Source organism: Nannospalax galili, unplaced genomic scaffold (assembly GCF_000622305.1).
Source record: "Nannospalax galili isolate Female #2095 unplaced genomic scaffold, S.galili_v1.0 scaffold680, whole genome shotgun sequence".
NCBI classification, from domain to species: Eukaryota; Metazoa; Chordata; class Mammalia; order Rodentia; family Spalacidae; genus Nannospalax; species Nannospalax galili.
The window spans coordinates 2,372,253-2,392,511 of NW_008348218.1; positions in this window are offsets into that span (position 1 = coordinate 2,372,253).

Genomic DNA, 20,259 nt, shown 5'->3' on the forward strand with positions numbered 1-20,259 from the left:
GATGGAGGGGTGAGACAATGTGAGAGATAAATAATGCCTAGCTAGTTTTGAAAACCAGAGGGAACCATATTACTCCTACAACCTCCTGTTAAATTATACATAGCAGATCAAGAAATATATGTCTAGGTAAGGTTTATCTGAGAACAATTTGTTTTTTTCCCAAGATTTATCTACATGACACAGAATAATTAAAAATACCAGATTTTTGGAACTAAACTTCTTGGGTGTTTAACTGACGTACTTTGAGGCCTATAATAATTTGGTCAGAGGGACTTAAAGGACACTTTTTGCTCCTTGCCCTCCTAGATTGACTAGTTCCAGGGGACTTTGAGCATCTCTCAAAATGTCCTATAATGGTGGTGGGTCACCTGTCCTCTTGATCAAGGAGGCCGAGGAGACTCCACCAGATGGACTTGAACCAGTGTCCAGTCTATAAAGAGGAGGGTCAACACAGAGGAATCATTTCCTCCATGCTTCCAAGCAAAGCTAACCATGGTCGAGCAGGACCTTTGACTTATCTTCACATAGGTGGAGCTGGTAAAAGAAAGGAGCTAGGGGCTCCTCCCAAGCCCATGTGAGGAACAGATCCTCAAACGACCTTAACAGGAAAAATAAATCGGTTTATCTGGACCGACTGTGTGGCCTTAAACACTCAAAAGTAAAGTATAACCAAAGATTAAATGGGCCAACATAATTTCATAAGAGTCCATATGTATAGCCAAACGCTACATAAGAAGTAACAATGCCAGACAGACGATACCTTCTTTTGAGTTGTTGACCAGGGTGACCAAAGGGGTTCCCAGATAGTAACCCAGCATAGAACTAGGAAAATGAACAGCAGACCCCAATCTTATCCAAAGGAATATTGACAACTGATTACCGCTAGATGAGGAACAGCTGACCCTCCTAAAACAAAGACCTCTAGATAGGCTGACTAGATTCACCAGAAGGGCAAGTAGTGGGGAATGGCTGGGGGTGCCAACAACACGGCAGCAGTAGCAGGGATATCAGAGTATAAAGGCTCTAGTTTGCGGAGGGAGGCTATGGGAGGGTGCTACCTGGAAAGTGGGTGTAAAAATAAATAAATGAATGAATGAGTAAACAAATAAAATAATTATAATTCCTCAAAACTTAAAAATTTACTCCTTAATAATTAGTAGATGTGAAAAACATTACCTTTGAAATCTACCTGATGACTTTATATCTACGCTCAGATGCCAAGGAGCTCAGAAAGTAACGGACTGTGTCTAATAATAATCAGATATATAGAGATTAGAAACGCATGTGCATCTTAGTGTATATTGTATTAAAAATGAATTTTCTGTATGAAACTGTGTATTTTAATAATGAAATGGAGATCTTTTTTTAAAGTTTAAAACCTCATTTACTTTTATGTCTTATAGGGTTTATTCTGAGTGATGCATCTTAGGTCTGGAAATTGTTATTGAATATGTCAATGCTGTTGTAATGAAACGCTTCTTCCAATTATATGGTTATTAAATAAATAATTAAAAAAAGACTATAGTGAGTAAAATTTAGACTGAATTTCTTTTGTTTAATGAGATCGCTGTGAACTTTTAGAGGCTAGGGGCAGAATGTTATGTTTTGAATCTAAACTGTCGTGCACATGTCTTTAACTTAGCTTGCTTTTCACCTGGCAGCACTATTTTGGAAAGCTGTAGAACACTGAGAAGCTGAACCCCCGCTTGTGGAAGTAGGTCATAAAATTTCAGTTATGTCTTAGCCCCTCGTCCGAGCCTCTCTCTGCTTTCTGCTTGGCTATGATGTGAGAAACCTCTGTCACATGCTCCCGATGAACTGCTCTATGTATTCACTTGCTGTGATGCACTGAGACCCTGTGAATCTGGGAGACAAAATAAATATTTCCCCCTTTATTTATATTAGATATTTTGGTCTGCTCCAGGGAAAGGGAAGATCCAGGTGTCCAATCTACCAAGACTCTTTTCTTCTTGTATTTTTCCTGTTATAACTTCTATTTCCAAAAATAATGATGCCTGAGTTGTCACACACCCGAGGAGAGGTTTATTATTTATAAACCTGAAGGTTACAGGAGGTTTAATCTCAGCCAAATTCAGACACAGAGGGAGCTGTGGAGTGAGATAGGGTTTGTTCTTGTTGGGGAAGTCCTGATATGTTCTAACAGGTTTTGGTCTTCTCTGCCTTGAGGGGATCAGAGTGCCCCTCTAAATTAGTTTCAAAACCTTCCAAGTGTTGGCGTATCTGGCTCATTCCACTTTCTCTTTGGTCTTAGCTTGTCTGCATTAGGGTTGAAGCTGAAATGCCAGGAAAAACAGGAGAGTAATCTTTTCAATTCAATGATGACTCAACTGGGTCAACCCACCTCTGCTAAGATGAGAGCGAGGCATTTCTCTTCCCTTGCTTCTGAGGGAAATGGATTTTCTCAGCATATTTTCCTGTTGAGAGTTCTTAAAAGGTTGTTAACGCTTTGCATGGTCTCTTCCTTGGATTGTTTTTTTAGTTGATGAAGCAGCTTTGTCAGTATTAAGGTTGTAAAAGGGATACAGCACGAATCATGATGCAGATGCCAAAATAAATTCCCTTACTGAATCACACCAGCAGGTAGAGTAGAGGATGCTCTGTGGTACAGCAAGGTGATTTTTTTTTCCCAAGTTTAAGAGTTGTTTGCATCTGAAAATTATTTTTTCAAAAGAAACCAAACTTTACTTCCTGCTGTTTGGTATCAAGTCATGGAAAAAATGTCTCTCTGAAGCAAAAATTATTCTGCATAGCTCAACTACCTGTGGACATGTAAAAATGCCTCATCCCGCTCCTTGTTCCCCAAGGAGGCCTTCGGCGGAGTAGAGATGGACAGCTGCAGTCCATCTTCCTCTTCCTTTCCTAGTGTTTATCTAGCCTGTGATCCTCTCTTTGAAGAGTCTTTTGTCTGTTTTCCAAGAAGACGGTCAGTTTATCTGCCTCAGTGATCAATGCAAATAAAATAATGTGGAAAAAGTTTTAATGGGGTCTTCTTCAGTGAACACAGATTTTCTAATTATCTGTAAATAAAAGGAGTGTATTAATGTTTATAATTTCAGATGCTATGGAAGGACTAGGAATGATAGGCTTTTTAAACTTACATTTATTTATTTGGTGTAGAGTGGAGCATACATGTGCCACTGTATGTTTGGAGGTCAGAGAACACTTGTAGGAGTCAGTTCTGTTCTACCATCATGCAGGTTCTAAGGACTAAGCTCAAGTTATTCTACTTGGTGACAAACACCCTTATCTTCTAAGATACCTTGCTAGTCGAGTAGTACTAGTTTTAAAATAGCTATTATCAGCCGGGTATGGTGGCGCATGCCTTTAATCCCAGCACTTGAGAGGCAGAGGCAGGTGGATCTCTGTGAGTTCCAGGCAGCTGGAGCTACAGGGAGACCCTGTCTCAAAAAGATCAAAAAGAAAGATCCATTTATCATTTTCTTTCTTGGATGAAAGGGTTTGTAAGTTATTTTAAATGGATATTAACTTTACAAAGTTTTAGACTCACAGAAAACTGTGAAGGTGATACAAAGGACACATCCCTCACTTCCAGGTTTCCCTTTTGCTAAGATCTTACAGCAATGTGGGCCAGCAGTAGGCAAATCTACTAATGCAGAAGTGAACAACAATGAACCAATTTTGACACATATTAGACTAAATCTATTCAGATTTCATTAGTTTTATATAACATCATTTTTTTCTGTTTCAGAATCAGGGTAAAAATTACATGTCATAAGCCTAAATAAACACAATATTTAAATATAATTCCAAAGTCTAATCTAGAATATCACAGTTCAGTTAGGCATCATCTTTCCTTAGACTTGCAACATGCATTTTACTCTTATCAAGATTTTCTAAATGATTAGTCAAGTAAAGAAGAAGTGTTAGAATATTGCGAAATGATTTTGCTTCTTCACAGAGTAACTAAATCAGAATGATGATATTTTACAGCTGACTGAAGATCCTGGGGCTTGTAGCCTCTATAATCTCATAAGCCAATTCTTTACCCACTTTTTACCAACTGGACTGGGCTATGGGAACCCAGCCATTTGATTGAACATTATTCCTGGTATTCTGTGAGTGTACTTCTAAATGAGATGAACACATCAGTCAGGAGATCAAATAGAGTAGATTGTCTTCTTAAAGGAGGTGTCTACTGGAGACCTCCATGGAATAACTATGACCTATTCCTTGGTATTTATGACTTTTGCTGTTTTAAATACTCTCACATATGTTGTTACAATTACACATCCATAATTGTTACTCAGAGTGAATTATTAGAAATAGATACATACAAGCTTAAGAATTTTGGGAATAAATACATATAGAGTCAACCCAAGAGACAGAACAAGAGGGTTTGGGTAAATTCAGACTCCGTCCAGATAGGTAAGCAACACTAAATATAATTTCTGAATTTTAAAGATAGGATAATAATGATCTTAACAACCACAAAAAGAAACAATACATACTTCAGAGGGCTTTTAGAAGGATCGACAGCAAATTTGTATACACATACACATATACACACAATGCAAAAATGTGTGTGTGTAGAAAGATAGGAAAAAGACAAAGAAAGAGATAAGGAGAGAAATGAGATAAATTTGTTATAAAGAACTGGCTCCTGTTATTATGGGGGCCGTCATGATATAAGATCTGCAGTTAGCTAGCTGGAGTCCCAGGAGAGCCAATGTTATAGTTCTAGCCCAAGTCTGAAGGCCTGAGAGCCAAGAGAAGTATTGCCCTAAATTCTAGTCTAAAACCTAGAATCCTTGCCAGCCAGGCAGAACTGATGTTTCCTGTTAAGTCCAAAGTCCAAAGACTAAGGTCTGAGGTAGGCAGGAGGGGCTCTCTCTAATTTGACTTTTTTATTCTATTCATGTCTTCAGTGGATTGGATGAAGTCCACCCACAGTGGGGTATGCAGGTTGGTAGCAATCTGCTTTCTTCAATCTGCTGACTAAAGTATTTGTCTCACTCAGATGTGCTCTTACAGATAAACTGGGAATACTGTTTTGATACATGTCTGAGACTCCACAGTCCAGGCAAATTGTTGCATAAAAGCATCCACAGAGTATTTAAGTAACAGCATATAGTACACATCTTCCCAGAATGCACTAGCAAAGTAAATGTTGAGACTTGCATGTTTAGACTTAACTAAGTGACTGATAATAATTTTCCTTTTCTTTAAAAATTTTGGATTGATTTATTATTACTTTATATGTATGGGTGTTTTGTCTCTATGTATGTAAGTGTGCCCATGTTGTACAAGGCCTACAGAGGCCAGAAGAAGGTGTGGGATCATCTTGAACTAAGTTGTGGATGGTTGTTAGCTGCCATGTGGGTGCCGGAAACCAAATCCAGGTCCTCTGCAAGAGCAGCCAACGTTCTTACCCACTGAGCAATCTCTCCAGCCTCGTTGTTCCTTTTCTTTATTTAGAATTTGTACCTTTTGAATAGAAAATCAAAAAAACTGAAACACACGGCCTTTGACATACGGGTACTGCTGATATTGATATATAGCACAAGCATTCTTTTTCCTACTTTTAAAGGGGCACACAACTTCTCTCTAGTTTATGTCTTACATTGTGAGCTTCATAATCAGGGAACAGCCCATAAGCAAGGTGCAGGTCTAGATTCTATTCTGTCTTGTGGCTTTGAATGTGTGGATGCTTGGGGAAGCTACCTGTGTTCCCAGAATAATTCTGAAATGATGCTTTCCTCTAGGCAAAAATTAGCGTAAACTGCTGATAATTTGACCAAAACTTCTGTCTCAATGTTTCCCCATTAAGGGACATGATGAGTTTTGGTGCCAGTGGTTATTAGTGGGAGAACTGGGTCATCATAGAGATGAAAGGTCCAAAGTCCTCTGAGGCAAGGGGTCAGTGGGGGAGGGTGACAGTCTGAGAGATAGTGATGCCGGATGCTGTCAAGAAGACCCAGATGAAAGGGCCTTAAGGAAGCTTCCTCCTGGGAGAAATCCATCAGTGATTTCCTTGAGCATCTCTATCACCCTTCCAATTTGCCCTCATTACTCAGCTAATCCTCACTGAGGGCTTTCCTGTGAAGAGAGTCAGTGTCATCACTCAGTTTGCACAAGAACTTAACTCTGAAAGTGCATCTCTTAGGGAAGACTTGAATGAGAAGGCTCAGCTCAGCATTAACTCTTGGCCGCTTTCATTCTGAAGGGACGCACATTTCTTCAAGCTCTCCAAACACAGTCAGTCTCCTTGTTTCCGGAGTTTGTCTTTCCTTGTATGACTAAGGTATGAATGATCCTTTGTTTTCCTGGAGCTGAGTTGAGTCTCATCTTAGAGAACCTCCCCACATTTGTATCTGTTTTTAGTAACTTTGGAGATTTCTTCTCCTGCATGGGCCAGCAGACCACGGAAACTAATTTAAAGTAATGAGCTCAGTGGGGACTTAGGAGCTTTTCCTAGCCCTTCCCCCACACTACCAGGAGCTACACAGTGCTGCTAACAGTTCCCATTTGCTAAGGGGCAACAGCATCATCACCCCCCATACTAGTTAGCTTGTCTTGTCTGTCAGTAACAAGCTTTTTATGAACCTATGAACTGGACTCCACTTCCGGGTCATCTGGCTTGGTGTCCCCAGCCACTCCGCTGAGTTTAAAGGGAAAGGAGCAGAAAGCACAAGGGGGTCAGGGCACAGCCACCACCAGACGAAGACTCGGTAAGAAGTGCTCATTACCTTGAGCATGATCAGAGGGGGCATCATTTATTGTTAATGACAAGAAAGGACACATCATCATCTTATTATAGAAACTCTGTCCATATTGCTCACTCAGTGATTCTCAGTGACCACATGGAGACTTGTCTCAGGAATGACCTAAGCCTCTGGAGAATCAGGAAGAGGCATCTGGAGGCTTAGAAGCCTAGAGAACACTCACTGATGATAAATGAGCTCTGAAAACACTGTGTTCTCAGGAATTCAAGAAAATCCACTAGTCCTTGAACTAAACTTATAGGTTTAGACTCAGTGACGCTCGGACTTCCTCTGTCCTGAAGCATTTGCAATCGAGTGGACTAACAGCTCCCCCTCTTCCAGCAGGGAACGGAAATCCTATGGGAAGATCACTGTTAAGCTCATGGCATTAGATAGGGTTTTCATTTGCTTGTGTTCAATGATTAGAAGGATATATGCACTTCAAGATTGTTATCAAGGCTGGGAGGAGAAATGCCTTTACTTTGGAGGAGACTGTGTATGGTGGTCATGGTTAGGTACAGAGAGGGGAGAGAGAGAGAGAAAAGGAGGAGGAGAAGTACTTCTGCTTTCATTCTGATGACTGCACAGGACTAGTGACTGAATGGGGATGAAGAATGGGGTGTCCACCCTTCTTTCTCATTACTGGTGTCCTCAAGCCTTCTAACAATGCATGTCCCTTTTATTCTAAGGACAAAATTTTAGACTTAAGTATTGACTGACCCAATACATCCAATAAGTTCTTATTTCCAAAGGATCAATGAATTCTAGACTGTTCTGTTCAAAATGAATTCAGTAGGCAAGATTAAGACCAGCTCAGCTAAAAAGAGTGGTCTATTAACACTCACTTGGCAAGAAAACCTTAGATTCTTTTCTAGGATAATTGGATTTCCTTTCAGAATATCAATGACTTTAATATTTGTATATAAGTTTTGTAGCTTATACAGCACTTTCCTATACATTTCCTCTTAACAATTTTAAGTATGGCTGTGAAGTAAAAGGTCAGGGATATTACAATCTTTATATTACAAGTAGTGAAAGACAGATTCTGTGAACCTTGCCTAGGATGATGCTAAAAAATAAAGCTGAACCCTACACTCCTTTCACTGTATCAGAGCATCTTTACCTTTCAAAATTGGGTTTCTACTGAACTTTCTCTAAAATCACTCCTTTGCCCCTGATCCCTTCCCACTATGTTCTGAGGCTGTTACTCCACTGCCAGGTTTCTGCCCTAAAGTGTCAGCCAATTTTACATACTCAAGAAATATTAAGCACGGCTGTTTGTTATTAGCAAGTCAGTCTTCTAAACACTAATAGGTAACAAAAAATGAAGGCAGTCCCTGCCTTTGAAAGGTACCCGAGGCTAGGTGTGGTGGCACACACCTGTTTTCTCAGTTGCTTGGGAGGCTCAGACAGGAGGATGACTCAAACTCACGCGTTTGAGATCACCCTGGGCAATATATCATCTTGAAATGAATAAAATAATAAATGAACAATTTAAATAAAAGGCTGAGATCTGTGAATATAATAGTAAAATATGAATAAATTTAGAGAATAAAACATCAAACAAGGTCTTACTTAGCTACTAATATCCACTGACTTTGTTATAAATCTGACTACATTGGTGGAAAATAATTGCACTAAATCAGTGTATAGACTGATACATGGAACCTGGTAACAGATGAGAACCTGCAGCATAACTTGTATAATGCTTTTCCGCATCCTCTCAAAATAGCAGACTTTTATTAAGCGCTTACTAAATGCCAGAAGCTATAGCATGAATATATCATATATCCTCTACAATTTCTGAGTAAGATACCAGAATTATTCTCATTTTAGAGATGATCAAATGAGTACATGCATACATCTAGTCTGTATTCCAAGCTGTGCAGTTCAAACCCACATGCTGTGGCTTCTGTGTCTTTGCTCCTACATGTACAGGATGTTACCCCAGTCAATCCTTGTATCAGCTCTATAAGAGATCTATTACTATGTATCAAAGTTTAAGTGTGTTAATGTTCTTGACTAATAAAAACAAAGAACCAGCTTGTTGTGAGACTAGATTTCAAATCCCAAGTCGACTTCTCCAAATCCTATTGTTTGATACATAACTACTCACCCCAAAGACACAAGGTCCAAGTGCTCTGTCTGCAAAAGAGCTATTTTGTAATCACTTATAGTATCTGACTTTGTTTCTTCTCTAACTTTTTAAATATTGTATTTCATTGTTTTTTGAGAATTTCATGTATGAGTATTGAATTTGCACTATTTCTCCCTTCCCAGTCCCCTCCACCTCCTCCCGTGTCCCCCATCCACCACTCTCTCAATTTCTTGCTCTCTTCTTTGATTAGAGGAGAATCAGTTTTCCTAGGGATTAGCTCCCTGGGAGGTTATCTAATTCCAAATGGGCAGCAGTAAACACAGGTGCACATGAGCGCCACTAAATGGACTCAGTGCATTGCATATTTGTATATTTATAAATGTACATATGTAACAACTATAAACTGTGATTTACAGTTCAGTTTATTCTTAGGAAGAATCAATAAGACTATCTCTTTTACTCAGAGATCATATTCTCACATAAAATACATTTTAAAAATCCTAGTAATGAAGTGAGGCTATAAAACATTTTAGCTTAACTACTATTAAGTTGAAACTTTTTTTTTTTTTGGTCTTTTAGACCAGGCTGGCCTTGCACCCACAGAGATTCACCTGCCTCTGCCTCTTGAGTGCTGGGATTAAAGGTGTGCACCACCACACCCAGAGGCTAAATTGAGACTTTTATGTGGCCAACACAGCTGGGATGGGATTATATGCATCGTTGTACAATCCCCATCACTGTAAAGAGACATTAGGAAATTTCACACTAGTAGCTTCATAAAGATTTCTTGGTTACCACAGGAAAGAATTGCCTAAGATATCTGGAATTCTGAGCAAGCCTTTGGTCTCTATGTAAATGTCGGAGTATAGGCATTGGAGTAATAATCAGCCATGCAGAGAAACAAGAGGAACAGATGAGATAGGTCAGGCATCTGTGTTTAAATTTTCCCAAGAAAGACGTTTGTCTTATATCCATCAAAGCAGCCAAATTACCCATCTACTTATGTAACAGACACAAATCTCTCTGCTCTGCAATGAGGAGACTTTAGTTGGAAGGGGACAGTGGCAGTGACAGGTTGAAACATCTGTTGATTTAATGCTGGACATCATCGTGGCTTCAGGCAGGAATAGGAAAGCAAAGCATAGAACCCCCCAACCCCCAGCATGGCCAACCCCACAAGTACTTTAACTGAAAGGAGACTGAGAAGTGGAATGCTGCAAGGAGAGAGGGGAGGGCCACAGGGAAAAGAGGCCTCAGGCTGTGACTGCCTTCTTACCAGAGGGAGCTATGCAGCTTGACCTCAGGTGGACTACAAGCAGCCCGGGCATGACAAGTTGGCAAGCTGTGTTTTCTCTACTTCTGTTCTTTTGCTATCATTATAATTTCTCCATGGTGGATATGTCAATTACTTCCTTTACATGATTAGAAGAAAAACAGGTCCTGAAGTAGAAGCAACTCATTTTTCCTCACCTTCAAGAGCATCTGTTAGGGAAATGGGCTGGACCCCATGTCACAGTCCTACAGAAGACAACCACATCACAGTGAGAGGGTGGTAGGAGGTTAAAATACGAAGAAGAAAGACAGACTTTCTGGGATATAATACAAAGAAGGAAGAGAGAAGAAAGCAATGGGGTATGATGGACGTCTGAAGGACAAACCTCTTCAGGACGCTCATTTTTTCATTTCTCTAACATATGCCAGGCAGTGTCTTAGACATAAGGAGAACCCAATGATGACTGAGATAGTCGTAGCCCACGGTATATTTTAGAATGTGGTTCGTTAACTAGAAGGTCATGAACTGGAGGCTTGGTCCTTAGTGCGACAGCATACACACGGTCCCTTTAAGAAAAGGTGCCTGGTGGGAAGGGGTTAATGCTTGTCATATTGACTGGATTAGATCCTACAAGTACTGCTATAAAAGAGTAAGCAAGACTGGCTCCTCCCACTCTGTCTTTCTGCCTTGCCTGTAATCTCTCCTACCCACACATTCGGCTTCCGTGTTGCCATTCACTGTTTGGCCCTGGTCAAATGGATGGGGCTGCCCAATCTTGGGCTTTCAGGGTCCATAACCAAAAGCTGAATAAATCACCTTTCTTTATAAATCATGCAGGCTCATATGTTTTGTTGTAGCAACAGAAAACAGACTAATGCAATCTGTGTCATGAGGGAATTTACCGTCCAAGGACACAGGGCACTAAGGGGATATGGTGTATACAGTACTTCAGTGAACATTCTGGATGGCTGACAGACATTCTTCCCTGACTTACATTCCTAGTCCACCCATTCGTATCACCACGTTTTGGCACCTTGGTGGGTAATGCTACGAAGCACCCACTGAGATTTCCTAGACAGCGCAAGCTCTCCAAGTGTAGAGCAGGCAGAATTTCTCTGGAGCCTCTCCCTTTTAATTTCTTCTCTTTAGGTATCTAGATGACTAAGTTTTTAACCCTTTACTGGTCCAAAGTCTTCCATAACTATTCCTGAGGTGTATTTGTTAAGCAAAAAGGTGCACAGTTTTGAAAACAGAGCAGGTCACTGGAGACAGAGATGCGGACAGATGAGCAATTTCGAATGTGTTCACTTTTGTACTTTAAAATGTTTGTATCATATAAAGACAATGTAAGTTAAATATTAGTATTCTTCTTCATTATAACCTAAAAACATCTGTTCTCTTTCTCCCAATGAACTTTCACTTCCAAAGGTACTAATTTTACTACAACAATTGTCCCCTTATCTGTAAATGATCCATAAAAATAGAGGTGATGTGGGTGGGTGTTATCCGTGTATCAATTTTTCAACAAAAATTGAATTTGCTGAATGTGAGAGAATAAGAATTACGGAACAGAGAGTGATTCAAATATTACTGAAAGAGTTTTGCCTGTCAGAATGAAAGATTTGTATTTAAATCTTGATTTAATTTTAAGAGATACCAATCTTTTGAACAAAAACATGCATTATTGGTAGACTTGGTAGCACATGCCTTTACTCCCAGCACTCAGAAGGCAGAGGCAGGCAGAGCTCTGTGAGACTGAGGCCAAACCTGGTCTACATATTGAATTCCAGGCCAGCTGGGGGGGGGGGGGCGGTGGCGGGGGGGCTACAGAAAGACCCTGTCTCAGAAAAACCAAAAAAATACATTATTCTCACTTCAAACTTCAACCTTGTAATACATCTGATAGATGTTTATCTAATGTCTCCTATGGTGTCATATTCTGCAAAATCTGCACAGTCAAAGGCATGTACAGAGAAGTTATGTTGATTAAATATGATGCAGACTGAGCTCTTGGCTTCCACAAGTGGGTGTTCTGTGGAGACACTAGAAACATAAGTTGGCTTCCTTGCTACATGGCTGTTCCCAAGATACCTGAAGATGGCACCGTATCTCTTCCAAGCCATCCCTTTATTTTCTGAAAATGTCTCCAGAATCTTTAATATTTCTGATGATCAAAAGATCCTCCTCCTTATGGTGGATTCTGCCCCAGTAATACCATCATACATTGAAAAATAGCATGTGATTAAAGTGTATTTAGCATGTCTTACCTAGTGAAGGTCACAGCTTGGCACCAGTGTATTCCACAGTGTTGGCTGTTGCCTCTCAGAACCCATAGCTGACTTGATGCTGTGGCTCCCTGTTGCTGTCCAACATCAAGAGAATATCATAGCACATATCACCCAACTTGGAAAAATAATCAACATTTGAATTTTTTTAAACTGAATATGTATTGTTCTTGTATAACAAGAAGATGGAAAAATTGTAAGTCTATCTATAAGCAGGGGACTCAGTATTTTATTTAAAATATTCAAAAGAAATAGGCAAAATTAAAAAAAACACGAAATCAGATTTTGCACATGATTCTCTTAATACTGTTAACTTCCCACAGACTTCCTGTTCAATTAACTATGCTTTACATGTGGACATTTGAGTCAATACTACAAATTAATTTAGTATTTTGGCTATCTAACTTTTTTTTTTGTTAACAAAGTAGCAATGTGAGAACTTAGTTTATTAACAAGAAAACATCCCAGAGTTGGATTTGGTTCATCAGAAGTGTTTGAGTTAAGGGCTCTCCTACTATTATGATACACTGAGTGAAGAGGTACAAGGAGGGCTGTGCTGATGGTGCAAAGATGTCTTCTATCAAAGGAAGCCCATAGGACACTTAGGGTACTTAAAGAATGAAAAGCGGTTTCCTTCCCTAACCCAGTACTTTAAAACACAGAAAGGATGGAAAGCTCAACATTTCTGGAGATGTTAGGAAAAGATCAGCAACTTATGCCCTATGATATCTCTTATCCAATAATAAGAGCGACTCCAAGAGGAAAAACGCTCAACTACTTTAAGTGTCTCATTAAAAATATCACTATGCGATTAAGATTGAATAACATATTATCAGTTGAATAGAGGAGAATTTTACCATCTATCTCAGCAAAGAAGAAAAGATTATAATTACATATTTAAGAATACATGCAATTAACTTGCTTTATTTTGCATCAGAACTTTAAAACCCCTTTGGATCTAAATTTTGATGTTTTCTACTTGATCCCTTCAACACGCTTCTTCTTGTGTTGATGCATATTCTTCAACATATGTTATTCTAGTGTGCAAGCAATCAGGGCAAGGCATGAAATAGGGATATTTTCAATTTTGAATTAAATTTATTGAAATCTCCACCTCAGTCTATAAAAACAGCCATCAAGAGTTATATTACTTTGTTTTCATTTTTCTTTAGAAAGTGATGTAAGAAAGCTAAAAACCTAGTAAAGGTTATTACTACTATAATGTAAGATATGCTGTCTCAGAATTATCCTTCAGATTCTGCAAAATCCACACAGCATACGATCAGAATATTTGAGAAAAATTGCTGTAAGGATGCATCACTTAAACTTACAGAACTTTATAGAGTACAAAAAAATTCAATAATTGTACTTATAATAATGCGGACCACTCAGACGCCCATCTCAGGGTAGCTGGAGCTGCAGCATGGAAAGGAAGACAACATGTCAACTGGAGTTGCTCTGAGGGAAGCTGAGGTACAGGCAGAACCAGTACCTCAGCTAGAGGGGCTGCGACTACGTTGGACCTGGGCGGGAGCAAAACCTGCTGTAAATGATGATCTGCACCAGACAGGACTGCAACACTCTTTAGAGGAGACACTAATCTGAAGAATTTCACCCCTTTCAATAGAGAGTGTAATTCTATTACAGTGGTCTGATTTTCTTAACTAAGAAAAACCTGCTTGTAAGTCAAAGGAAATTCTATGCTGTAGTGATATTGGACATTAAACACTACACAATGTCCTATCAGTCTGTCTCTTATTAGTTCTGTTTCTCTGTTGAACTCTGGTCAATACGAATTTTGGTACTAGAAAGGGAGGGTCCTCCTCTTCTTAAGAATATCTAAGAATAAAAAGGAATCAATAATAGTCCTACCCAACTGCAAATCCTATGAACCACATCAATGACCAACCAGCGAGATAAATCCAGTGATGCAATAGTGCACTTGCACATTGGGGGCAACCAAAAGCTATGTTGTTGACTTAAGGCCCAATAAATAAGAGTGAATTCACACTTGCCATTGTAAATCTATCCAACTATCCATGGCTACAGAGGTAATAAACCCTAGAGGAGAATTTATTGCTGCCGTTTTCCCAAATGAATATAGCTTCTAACTGTATTCTAAATAGTTATCCTTGTACCACAGAGACGTATAAGGCACACCATTCATCAAAATAGCTTCTCTTTCTTTTTTTAAAAGATATTTTATTTATTACTTTTATTTTATGTGTATGCATGTATTGCCTGCATGTAGGTAAGTGCACCTGTGTTGTGCAATGCCCGTGGAGAACAGAAGAGGCTGTCAGATCCCCTGGAATTGGAGTTATGGACAGTTGTTGGCTGTCATGTAGGTGCTGGGATTCGAACCCACGTCTTCTGCAAGACCAGCCAGTGTTCTTAACCACTGAGCCATCTCTACAGCCCCAGATGCTTCTCTTTCTTTTTCAGCAAATGGAGGCTCCTACAGATTGTGAGCTGCCCAGTCCCAAATGATAAATCTAAAATGCCACCCCTACACCTGAATCTCAGAGAATATCGGAAGAGGAAGAAAGATAGCAAGATCAAGAAGACCAGGAAGCCTGCTATGAGATAGTGTCTTCTAGACACAATGGGGATACAACACCTGTGAAATCTCAACAATGTAGTTGCCTAAGTAAGACCTGCATGACCACACTGGTGGACATGTCCGAAGGCAGTATCAAGATGCAAAGACCAGAGAGGGTAGAGCTGGAAGATGAGAGGTCAGGGATGACAGCAGACTAATATATTTTATGAAATAGAATGTCCTTCCCCCACCCTTCCTGCAAAAGCCAGAAGAGAAGCAGAAAACACCAAAACACTAGCAAAATTAATCCATTAACATGGAGAAAGGATTATACACTACCACAAATGAAAAGCACTTCTGAGATGGTAACATTGGTTTGACATACGAGTCACTCTACTAAATCACAGTGTAATATGATAAATTAAGCTTAAAGACAAACTACATGATTGTTCTAATGATAACATCCAATACACTTTTATTGGCACACACTCAATAAGTTAGGACTGGAAGGCAACCTCAACAATCAGATAAAGGGAACTCACACAGTGGTAAAAGAATGAAAACTATGCATTCAAAGTCAGGAATAAGAGAATGGCCGATCGTCACAATTTCCTTTAGCATTGTATTTTTTGATCTAGGCAGGCAATTACACCAGATGTAAAAGGCATTCAGATTAAATAAGGAGGGAGTAGTTCTTTCTGTTTATAGAGAGCATGATTTTTTATAGACAACTCTAAGGTATTCACAAAGAAACTGTAAGAATTAATAATTGAGTTGCAAGATATAAGATCAATACACAAAAGTTTACTGTATTTCTGCATATCTTCAGTGAATAATCCTAAATAGAAATTAAGAAGTCAATTCCCTTTACAATAACATCAAGAAGTTATAAAATACTTTGGGATCAATATAACAGAAAGAGTAAAAACCATGTACATGGCTACAAAACACTGTTGAAAATAAAGAATACAGAAGTTGATATAGACAGCTTAAGTTCACACATTGGTCAACTGATTTTCCAAAAGCTGTCAAGATAGATAAATGGAGAAAGAATGATCTTTTTCCACAAATGATGCTGGGACTCCTGGATATCCACCTGTAAATCAGTACATTGATCTTTACATCACATGATAAAATACACTTTTAAATAGTCTTGTTCTTCAGAGCACAGAAATTGAACAAAAATGGATCATAGAGTTAAATGAAAGAAAAGTTATAAAATCCTTTGAAGAGAACATCAAAATAAAACTTCATGACTTTATATTAGACATAATTCTTAAGACATGACTCCAAATTTTCATGAAATGAATGGAAACACATAACAAAAATGCACACGCCTCCACCAAGTTACAAACTTACATGCCTCAAGAACAGTGCCAACAAAACAAAATGACATTTTACAGAAGGATCTGAAATATCAGATTACATAATTAGATAAGGTACTGATATTCAGAGTATATAAATAATGCTTACAAATCAGCAACAAAGGGCCAAAATCACCCAATTTTTAAATTTTATTTATTTATTTTTAATATTTTATTATTTTTATTCTATGTGTATGAGTGTATTGCCTGCATGTGTGTAAGAGCACCTTTGTCATGCAATGCCATGGAGGTCAGAAGAAGACATCGGATTCCCCTGGAACTGGAGTTACAGATGGTTGTTATCCACCATGTGGTGCTAGGAATTGAACCCGGGTCCTCTGCAAGAGCAGCCAGTGTTCTTAACTGCTGAGCCATCTCTCCAGGCCCCCAAATCACCCATTTTTTTGTATTAAATTGTATCCCTCAATGATCTTGAAGTCCTAACTTCCGAGACTCATAAATGTGACTTTACTTGTAAATAGACTGTTTTCAAATATAATTGAGCTAAAACCACACTTAACTACTGTGAGCCTAATTTAAAATCTTTATTAAAAGACCAAGGAAACAGAATCAGAAGCTGGAGTGATTTGGCTACATGCCAAGGAATGCCAATGATTGCTATGACCAGGAGAATCCAGGGAAAAGAAACAGAAGGCAATCCTAGAATTTTCAGAGGGAGCATGAGGCTGCCAACATCATGACTTCTGATTTGTAGTCACCAGAGTTGTGAGAGGATTCGTTTCTGCTATGTTAAGTACTGTTAGGTTGTGATACCCTAGAAACCTCATACACATTCTGACAGCACGAAGTGAGGTCAGGTTCTAATAGGTATGTGAAAGAGCTCTGGGAATGGGAATGGGCAGAGGCTAGGAAAGTTTTGAAGTGCATTTTAAAAAGTGCCTGGACTGCCTGGAAGGAATGAAAGTGCTTCAGGTGAAGGCTCAGAGAGAAGCTAGCAGAAGTGAAGCGTTTACACCTATTGACTTAGAGATGACAAGCATCATTCAGAAGGCAGTTTGGTTATAAATATCATTATAAAAGTGATGCTGATGAGGTTCCAGGCAGAAACAAGAACATAGAATTGGACATGGAAGAAAGCATTCCTCTTTGGAAAGTGGCAGAACGCTTGGCAGAATCAAGTTCTAGCACCAGGTGAGAAGGAGAAACTAGAAATAGTTAATGGGGATTCTGGGCTAAGGACATTTTCATGCTGAATATAGAAAATGTGGCCTGCTTTCTTTTTGCTCCTTGTAGTAAAATCATCATACAGAAAATTCTGTGTTATCTCTACAAATCTACCTTTAGCAAATACAAGGAATTTACATAATAAATATCGGTTATATTTTATATATTAGCAACAAACTTGAAATTTAAATTAAATACCTTTAAGAGCATTAGAAATATATAATACTTAGGGTAAATTCTGACAGAACATGCAAAAATCTTTTCAGCTAAATTCATTGAAAGTCGTTTAAAGCATCAAGGTACACCTGGTGATAAGACTCACAGTGGAGTTGTGAGATCTTAGGTAGATGCTCAGACTCAGTAGCACCCCAATAAAAACCTCAGAAGCTTTTCTTGTAGAAATTGAGAAACTGAAAACGTATCAACTTCTAAGGAGAAAAAAGGAAGATGATTACTTGTGCCTTACTTCGAGATCTACCATAAACTTCATGCCATGCTAACATGTGGTGTTGGAGTAAATAAGGAACTAGAGCTGTGGAACAGAACGAAGACACCACCAACAGATCCACAGAGTTGACTGAGTTTTGATGAAGAAGCAAAGGTGATTTAGTGGGAAAAAGACTTTCTATTCCAAAAATTATGTTGGAACAATTCGATATCCCTGTGGAAAAAAAACCCTAAAATTTGATTTCATTTACCATATGTAAAAATTAACTTAAATGAATTATAAATTTAAAATCTGTAACAAGGAGAAAAAACAGAAGATCTTTGCTATCTTGGCTAGGCTTTGGTATTTACAATACCAAAAACACAATGCAAAGAAAAGCTTAATAAACTTTATTTCAGCAAATTTAACAATTTAACATCTTCTCTGAAAAAGATAATGTTAGGTTCATGAAAAGGCAGACTGGAAAAGACATTCATAATTCACATAGCGGACAAATAACTTTGTCCAGGATACCTAAAAGCAGTTTTCAAATCAATAGTTATAAATGTGCATAGATACCCAAGGAGGGTTACCAAAGGAGTTTTACACATGCAAATAAGCACACAAAAAGATACTCAGTGTCATTAGTCTCTAGAATTTCAAATCAAAACCACAGTGTGAAACTTCATAAACACAAGTGAATGTCAAAAGTAAAAGGGAATAACTGCTTGAAGCATTTCAGGTTGAGAATTCCCGTAATTCTCACACACTACTATTGAGAATGTAAAATAACTTAATATCTTGGAAAAACTTTTGGAAACATTTAATAATGTTACACATATATCTATCTAGCATATGACCCCAAACCAACTAAATTCCCCACTTGTTAAATGTTTGATCTTAGGAAGCAGTTGGGATGTGTTAGCTATCGCCATTGTTAATAAGAAGAATGTCTGTACTAGTCTATCAGTTCAGACAGGATATTTTACACAGCTCACCTGGGGGCAGTGACTTATATTAACAGTAGAGAAGTGAAGGCCACTGTCATCAGAAAGGAACAGACTGGAAGAGCAGGACAGTCATCAGGTCACCAGCATCAAACACAAATCCCCTACCTTCTCTTCTTGCTGAGGCTGACTGATGGCAGAGCCATCCCTCAGACATCCCTAACACTCAATTTGTAAACCATGTTTGGCTGTGATGATATTTCCTCCTTTATAAGGTTTCATTTCAGAGCTGACCCAAGAAAAAGCAGAGTGGGGCAGAAATGAACTCTCTCTCTCTCTCTCTCTCTCTCTCTCTCTGTCTGCCTTTCATGTGTATGAATGTTATGCCTTCATATATGTAAATGGACCCATGTCGTGCTGTAATGGCAGAGGATAGAAGAGTGCATCGGAGCCCCAGGAACTAGAGTTACAGATGGTTGTTAGCCACTGTGTGGGGCTGGGATTCAAACCCTAATCTTCTGCAAGAACAGTCAGTGCTCTTAACCTCTGAGTTATCTCTCCAACCCTGAGATCTCTCTTTTTTAATGTTTTATTTATTTTTATTTTATGTGTATGAGTGTTTTGCCTGCATGTATTTAAGTGCAGCCATTCATGCAATGCCTGCAGAGGTTAGAAGAGGGCATCACATCCACTGGAACTGGAACTAGCGATAGTTGCTAGTCACCTCTGAAAGAGCAGTCTGTGCTTTTACCATGGACCCATATCTCCAGCCCCCTGAACTCTCTTCTTAAGGGTATGTCATCACCAGGTGAAATAGTATTTTGTATTTTTTGTCAAAAAGTTGTGCCAAAAGAATGAAGGAGCTAAATCTCTCAATCTCACTTGAAGACTAACTTGGAGCCAATTTTTATGAGGAAAGAAAGAAAAAGAAAGAGGAAGAAGAAGAAGCTGTAATTAAAGATATTGCATAAAGCTTGGTCCCTGGGAAATAACCACAAGGTAAGGGTATGTGATCCTCAGGATGATCTAGAATGTTTTTGTGGTAAGTCACTCTATGAAACCCCCAAATAAAGAAAAACCTGAAAGGAGAGAATTTTCCCCAGTCCTTGATCTATTTTGTCAAGTTGCTGCCAGGAATAAGGCAGGGAGGAACTTGACATAAGATCACTGCTCGGTGAAGGAGAGATAGTCTTCTTTAAGAGAGTGATGCCAAAAAGATTGACCAGGCTCCAGTAGATGAACTTACACTGAGGAACATCTAGGAACACAAACTTGACTCAATAGGCCTTAACATCTATGACAGAATGCGTGAAATCCAGTGGGGGTGCTATGGGGTGGTGCAAATGGGGGGGGTCTAAATATCATTAAGTTTGTGGTATGAAATCCAGGAAAATT